At 38.3% G+C, this 7855-nt stretch overlaps 1 long non-coding RNA gene across 1 annotated transcript in view; it reads left to right on the top strand.

Moving 5' to 3' along the window:
* The window catches only part of LOC121042843 (uncharacterized), a 53485-nt gene extending 46919 nt beyond the window's left edge, over window positions 1-6566 (top strand). The window contains exon 3 of the long non-coding RNA XR_005796484.1: window positions 5540-6566. This is a non-coding gene — a long non-coding RNA (uncharacterized LOC121042843). The remainder of the gene's footprint in view (window positions 1-5539) is intronic.
* The last annotated feature ends 1289 nt before the right edge of the window (window positions 6567-7855 follow it).

Consider the following 7855-nt stretch of genomic DNA (forward strand, 5'->3'; position numbering starts at 1 on the left):
TCTTTCTTTCTTTCTTTCTTTCTTTCTTTCTTTCTTTCTTTCTTTCTCTTTTACTTACAATATGGTTTTTAACAACGAGTTGGTTCCCTGCCATCTTCCAAAAATAATTACTGAATTTTTCATATCTTGGGAACTCATGGATTCAAACATATGATGTATTTAAATCTATGTTGTAATTATTATCCTTATTGATGTTCAAAGTGTCCCAGCTGTTCCTAGCAGGAACCTATTCAAATGAGCTTCTTAGTCCTGTTGATATGGCTCCTGTAGTCTTTGAGAATATATTTTTTTCTGGTTTTATTTTATTTTTTGTTTTTTCTTTGTTTTGTTGTTGGTGATGTGGGTTTTTTGGTTTTTATTTTTGTTTTGTTTTTGCAAAGAAGGTATCAAAACAACTAAATCATGAGAAAATGTTCCAGATTTACTTTACACATATATTTCCCAGATCCAAAATCAGCCATTTTCTCCAGAGCCCTGTTTCCCTTTATTGGAAAATAGTTTTTAGAAACCACACAATCTAGTTGCTTTGGTTATTGTTTCTAGGCATTGTTAATAGGTAGCACTTTTTAGGAACGTTGTTGTGGGGCACCTGGGTGTCTCCATCAGTTAAGCATCTGACTTCAGCTCAGGTCATGATCTCGCGGTTCATGAGTTCGAGCCCCACATTGGGCTCTGTGCTGACAGCTCAGAGCCTGGGGCCTGATTTGGATTCTGTGTGTGTCTCTCTCTCTGTCCCTCCCCTGCTCACGTTCTGTCTCTCTCTGTCTCAAAAATAAATAAACATTAACATTTTTTAAAAAATTAAAAACATTTTTGTGATCTGATAAACTTATTTAGATTATACATAAACTTTCAAGTTCTGCTTTATCCATGTACTACAAACTTTGACTACTACTGTTTTCATTATCATTTCATTGTAACCATTTCTTAATTTTCTTTTGCTTGTAATGTTTGGCAATATGTTATTATTTAGTCACTGAACATGGACGTTTAAGCTCTTTGTTTTTAATTTCTCATTGTGTTGTCTTATGTGCAAAGAACATAGTTGGTCTGACATTGATAATTTGCAATATATAGAGGTTTATGTAATGGCCTAATAATAGCCTATATTTATCAATATTTTTTTGATTAAAAAAAGTATAATTTATTGATTCTGGGAATTTGGAGGAGTCTAGGGGTGAATTCCTAGGAATGATTTCTCAGACTTCATCTGTTTTACCTTATTCTTCAGCTCAGTAGGGCTTTTGTGCTGCCCAGTTCTCACCATTGGACACAGACATCAGAGACCAGGGCCACTATGATCACTGATCTCTGTGGTCAAAGGGCAGGAAATGATTTGGCCAAGGCATGTGGGAAGAAGCTTTCTTCCAACTAACCTTCTCCCTGCTGCCTCTGGTTGGCATCTGTCCCAGGATCTTGCTGCCCATCATGTGCACAAATACCACACACACAGATATATACCACATTCCACACACCACCTACACACACACACACACACACACACACACATGCTCACATACACACACACCACACCACACTGTACACACATCACATCATACCACACACACATACATACTATGTGCTCCACATACTTCCCACACCCTACATATACACCCCCCACATCACATCACAAATACCCCACCATACCATACATACCACATACACACATGCACACAGACACACACACACAAACCTACATCGCGCACATCACATACCACATGTTCAAGAGAGATTTCGATCTGGCCAAGTTTTTCGTGGTGTATTGGTTTCCTCTGGCTTCTGTAGATTCCCCAGCTTTAATTTTAACTCAGTGGCTTAGGCTAGTTTACCATCATGGAAAGAAACAGCTGCTTCCTCATGTCCATTTTTAAGCTAAGTTACTGGGTTAGCAGCATTTGAAAATTAAGTCAAAGGCAGCATCAAAGACATTAACCATTTAACTTAAATGTTATGTGAAATGGTCTTGAAAACTGTATCAGTCTTCAGTCTCTTGGTTTGAGGAGTAAGGGTACTCAAGACTTCTGTGAAGTCATAAAAATCTTCAGAACTATAGTATTTCTAGAAGTTTTTAAGAAAGGGAAAAAAAAGAAGATAGCACAATTAGAGATGTGAGCCTTTGTACTCCTGAAAATATATATATTAAAAAAAATTTTTTTTTAACATTCATTCATTTTTTTGAGAGACAGAGAGAAGGCACAAGCAGGGGAGAGGCAGAGAGAGGGGCAGACTCAGAATCCAAAGCAGGCTCCAGGCTCTGAGCTGTCAGCACAGAGCCCGATGCAGGGCTTGAACTAATGAAATGCAAGTTCATGACCTGAGCCAAAGTCAGACGCTTAACCGACTGAGCCACCCAGGCACCCCCTGAAAATATATTTAATGGGGTGGGGGGAAGGGGCCAGGCAACAGTGTGGAGGAGAAAGAAATGTGAAACATCCTAATGTAAGTTTTGAGAAAGTTCTAGCTAGGTTTTATTATATATTTAGCTAAGTTTCCTAATATTATTTATTGAACAATGTATTCCTCTCATTACTCTGTGATTCTTCCTTTACCATATAGTAAGTTCTTATTATCAATACTAAAGTTTGTTTTAGACTGGTCTGTTTAGCTGATGTATCTATTGAATCATTAGCACATACCCTTGTTTAAACAGCCATAAAAGATATTTTAATATATTTAATAAAGTTCCCCCACTTTATTGTTTTCAAAATATCGTTAGTTTTTTTTTTCTCCCATCCACTTATTATTCTAGAAGAAAAACAGCAGGAACACTCTGTCTTACAACTTCTCAGATAAAATAATTTCTATCTTCAGAGTCTTAGTAGTAATTCCCACAATGATTAACATTTTGCCTATTAGTTTTAGGCTACAAGATGTTCCAGGTGCTTTTTTTGTGCAACATATTACTTCCTTTCAAATATCAGTCTAGCTGGAAAAAATTATAGCCATTTTTAAACGAGGAAACTAACGTTCAGAGAAATAAGTAGCTTGTTCAAGGTTACAACACTACTAAGTAGAAGAAATAGAATTTAAATCAAGATGCTTTTCACTTTGAAGATGTTATAGTCTTCCTTGCATTGATTCACACTGTACTTTTTGACTGGAAAATAAATGATTTACTAACTTATTTTGTAAGGTATATTTTAAAAATGAAAGAAATTTACACTTAGAGAGAGATGGCTGAAGGGACGACTGATTGGAAAGGAAATGTCTGAGAATGGGTCTGAGTTCAATGCCATGGGCAAACAAAATGCTAGGTGTCTCAAGGACAGCAAACATGCCCATTAAGTATATCCAGTTGCCATGTTTCATCCCCTGATCTCTTTTCAATGGCCTTTGTCTCTTGCTCCCAAATTCCATTTATATGTGCTTGGTTTGATTTGAAAAAAACAATGGTAAATCAACAAAATGGTGACTGAAGAATAAGAATGGGAAGTGCTATCATTTTCTTAGCCATATCATGTGCCGAGTTTTCATTTAATCCTTATTTCTCTCAATGTATACATGAGGAAACTGAGCCTCAGGGAGAGGAAGTAATTTGCCAAAAAATAAAAATAAACAAAAAGTCACAGCTACTAAATTGTGGAAATGGAATAGAAACCAGTATCTGATTTTTTCCAATTGCCCTAGCACAAGTTGGTGCAAAATGGTGAGTTTATCAACTGTAAGTAAGGTTGTTAAGGCATATCTAAACCGTCAACTTATTTTGAGACGCTTCCAGTCACAGGTAGTGACCAAAAAAAAAAAAAAAACAAACAAACAAACAAAAACCACACAACAAGCTAAGTGTTGAGTCTTCCTCTCATGTTTTCAGGCAAAACAGAAGCCAAATCCAGAGGTTCTTAATAAATGGGAAGAAACAAAGGAAGAAATCTGGAGCCAGAATGAGTAATTCACTAATGGCACATTTATGTGCAAGTGGGATATGATCTTTCCTTATGTTCTCAAGAGGAACTTGTCTTTATTCGCCTAAGAGCACTTCTTTCCTCATATCATCTAAACTCTAAAAACACTAGGTCTGACCAACATAAGCTATATTTGTAATTTCCTAAATGAATACAATAGTTAGGGGTCAGGGTGGAGATACCACTCAAGCTGGTTACAAATACATACGTTTTCTGCAGACCTAGCAATACTTTTTCAACAGTCCTTCCCCATTAGACTTCAAGGTCCTTAAGAGCAGCCATAATAACAATTAGCAGTTGTTCACATCGTACTTTCTCAAGATAGGCTATCATACTGAATCCTTACAACGACTCTGGGAGGTTGAATATATTATCATGGTCCTCTTGAAGTCGTTGCAAATGCAGTACAGAGAATTCAAAGCCAAGTGCCTGAAGTCGCAAAGGTGGTGGTTGGCGGGTTGGATTTGAATACAGTGAATAAGCTGTGGTCACATGCTGGGGTCTCAACAACATAACAGAGTAAGAAAGGGAAGGAAGCCGGGACTGGGCCATCATGGGCAGAGCTACTACCTGTAAGAGGCATGGCTCCTGGCAAGGTGACACTCTGGTTAGGAAGGCTACCCATGGGGATATAATTTGGATCATGTTTCCTTCAAGAAAATATTTAGTGAGCCTTCTAGTGTCATGCTAAACAGTGACTAACATAGGATCTGGAACATGGTAGACATAAAATAAATCTTTAATGAACAAATCAGTTGGGATAGTTGCAATAATGCAAACCTATACCCCGGTAGAGTCTATATTGCTACATCTGGCCTTCATGCGAACCTGGTATGTCTTCCGCATACTGAGTCAGTAGTAGAACATATGGAGGGTTTTCCTCTTAGGAAGATTCGGTACATGTATTAGGAAAGGCAAGGCACAAATGCCAATCTGGGAGTATACCAGTATATATTGGCAACTGGGAAATGGAGAAAGAAAGAGTAGAAAATGAATTTAATGACTTTCCAAAGCTAAGGAAATAAGACAAGTAGCTAAATATAAACACATTAAGTATAGAAAAGAATAAAAAAAAAAAAAAAAAACAACAACCCAAGATTTAACAGTGTGTTAATTTGCTATGGCTGCTGTAACAAAGTCCCAAATGCAGAGGCTTAATAATAGAAATTTAGTGCCTCACAGCTCTGGAGGTTAGAAGTCCAAAGTCAAAGTGTCAGCAGGGCCAGGCTCCGTCTGAAGGCTTTAGGGAAGAATCCTTCCTTGCGTCTTCTGGCTTCTGGCAGTTGCTGGCAATTCTTGATACACTGTGGCTTGTAAGACCCATCACTCCAATCTCTGCCTCTATTGTCACCTAGTTTGGGGTACTTTGTTATGGCAACTCCAGGACACTAACATAGACTTTGGTGCTGAGAAGTGATGTGCTGCTGTTGCAAATAATTTAAAATGTGGAGATGGCTTTGGGATTGGGTCACGGGTAGAGTCTGGAAGAATTTTGAAGCACATAGTAGAACAAGCTTAGATGACCTTGAAAAGACATGTGAATAAATGTCTAATGGAATGGGAAAGTCTGTCCTGTCCTATCCCACCACTGAATTTTAGGAGCAGATAACCTATTTTCTAATTTTACATGTCTATAGATGAAGAAGAGATTCTGCCTCAAGATGGCAGCATCAATTCCCGCCTGAGTTTCCAGACTGCTGGCCCACCCTACAGGTCTCAGACTTGGGAGTCCCGTGATCACGTGAGCTATGTACAATCACATACACCTGTGTGTATGCCTGTGTATGCACATGTGTGTGCATGTATGCATGTGAGTATATGTATCTATCTATATATGTATATATAAAATCAGTGTACACATATAGAATCTCCTACTGGCCCTGTTTCTATAGAAAACGCTGACTCTTACAAACAGCAAAGAAAAGAACTCTGCTTTATACCTAAATTAGCTTTGTACTTAAGTTAGCTCATTGAGCAATGTTAAAATTGAATTTTTTAATGTTTCTTTATTATTTTTGAGAGAGAGACAGAGAGAGAGAGCATTCATGGGAGGGGCAGAGACAGAGGGAAACAGGATTTGAAGTGGGCTCATATTGACTCATTGAACAGGTTTGATTTCTTCAAAGTGTTAGGAAATATAGAGACACATATTAATTGTTAGCATAAAATATTTTTGTAAGGGTCATGGAAAAATGAGTATAAAGGTTAATTTTACCTAATTAAAGCTTTAGCAATGTATAATCTTATATATTTTCTTGGTCTGATGAGCAGACACCTAGTTAGATATGGTAATATATCCCAAAGATAGGATTTGGGTGCCTAAGTCAGGGCTTCAATAAGTATTTAAATATGAATATTAATCAGTGAGATTGGTGATTTTCTCTTGACGACAAACAATACAGTGAGTTATTTCCTCTCTTCCCTTTGACTGTGTCTCTTCTCTCCTTAAAAGACACAAGTCACCTCTAAATTTTTAGTAAATATGCTATGATTGAAGAATCCATGTGGTACCAAGGAACTTATGTTTATGTGTAGAAATATCTTAATATTACACATAGTAAACCCCTTTTACACTGATACATTATTCTCACAGCTAATTTCAGGGCTCCACTGAAAAAATTTTTTTAACGTTAATTTATTTTTGAGACTGAGAGAGACAGAGCATGAACGGGGGAGGGGCAGAGAGAGAGGGAGACACAGAATCGGAAGCAGGCTCCAGGCTCTGAGCCATCAGCCCAGAGCCCGACACGGGGGTCGAACTCATGGACTGCGAGATCGTGACCCGAGCTGAAGTAGGACGCCTAACCGACTGAGCCACCCAGGAGCCCCTCCACTGAAAAATTTAAGAAGTTTAAAGCTCAACCCAACATGGACAAATCAGTAAAGAAAAAAACCTTGATTTTTGAAACCATAGAGTGAGTATACACATTGAAAGTGACTTCCCTGAAATGTACAAGGCTGTTCCACAGGGGTATCTTCATCAGTTCTCTTCGCCTACATGCCTTTGTTCCTATTTTAAGGTCACATCTGAGCTGAAAATGGTAGTGAGAGTTGGTGCAGCAGAAGTGAATGTGAAAGAAATTCGCAATAGCTGTTGTCACATGTGCTGCAGAAAGTTTATGATGCAGGAGTTCACCTCTCTTGAAGCTGTAAGTAACGGGAGCCTGGTGCTCTCATAGCCAGTGGACATAGCTTACTGGGTATTATCAGAAAATCCAGCTGGAAAATTATTAAAAGAAAGGCCTCCTACCAGTATCCTTGGTTGTCAGACTACTTACTGAAAATAAATACGATTAAATATATATGACAGGGAAAGAGAAGTCATGCATGAATGAAATTCTCATTTATGGTGTCTGTTTTTAGAAATCCTACCCGGGTGTTCTCTCTTGTTCTCATTTAAATTCTAGTATTGAACAGCACTACGGAATGAATGGCAATGTTTTGGCTCCACTGGAATCCTGGGGTGTTCCTTGAGGTTCTCCCACACTGGCTTATTCTAAAACGTCTCCAGCCCTGTGTGAACTCCAGTGTTGTTGAGCTCGCGATTCCCTGTAGTTTGTTCTCTGTAGATGTACTTCATCAGGCTTCACAGAGACTTGACCTATGAATACAAAGCTTGTATTTTAGACGGAAACTCAAAGAAACTCAAAGGGACACAGACCAGTTTCTGCAACTATTTCTCAGCAAGTTCTCTTATTTCTTATGATCTTGTTTTGCAAATTCCAGCTACTCTATCATCTCTTACTTTCATATCTGTCTTCTGACCTCAGCAAAGCCACTGTCTGTTTGTGGTCCCTCCCACCTATGCAGCCATCAGGAAGTGTCCCAACAGAGAGAGATTTCATGATCCTGGGGCCTACTTTGCTTGAGTTCATTATCTTGGGAATCATAAATCTGCACTGCCGGTTTTCCAACATTTGGTATACTTTCCTCAGTTATGTAATTGTTTTTGG

The sequence above is a fragment of the Herpailurus yagouaroundi genome, unplaced genomic scaffold, assembly GCF_014898765.1.
Source record: "Herpailurus yagouaroundi ecotype Mexico unplaced genomic scaffold, PumYag 186, whole genome shotgun sequence".
In the NCBI taxonomy this organism is placed as follows: domain Eukaryota; kingdom Metazoa; phylum Chordata; class Mammalia; order Carnivora; family Felidae; genus Herpailurus; species Herpailurus yagouaroundi.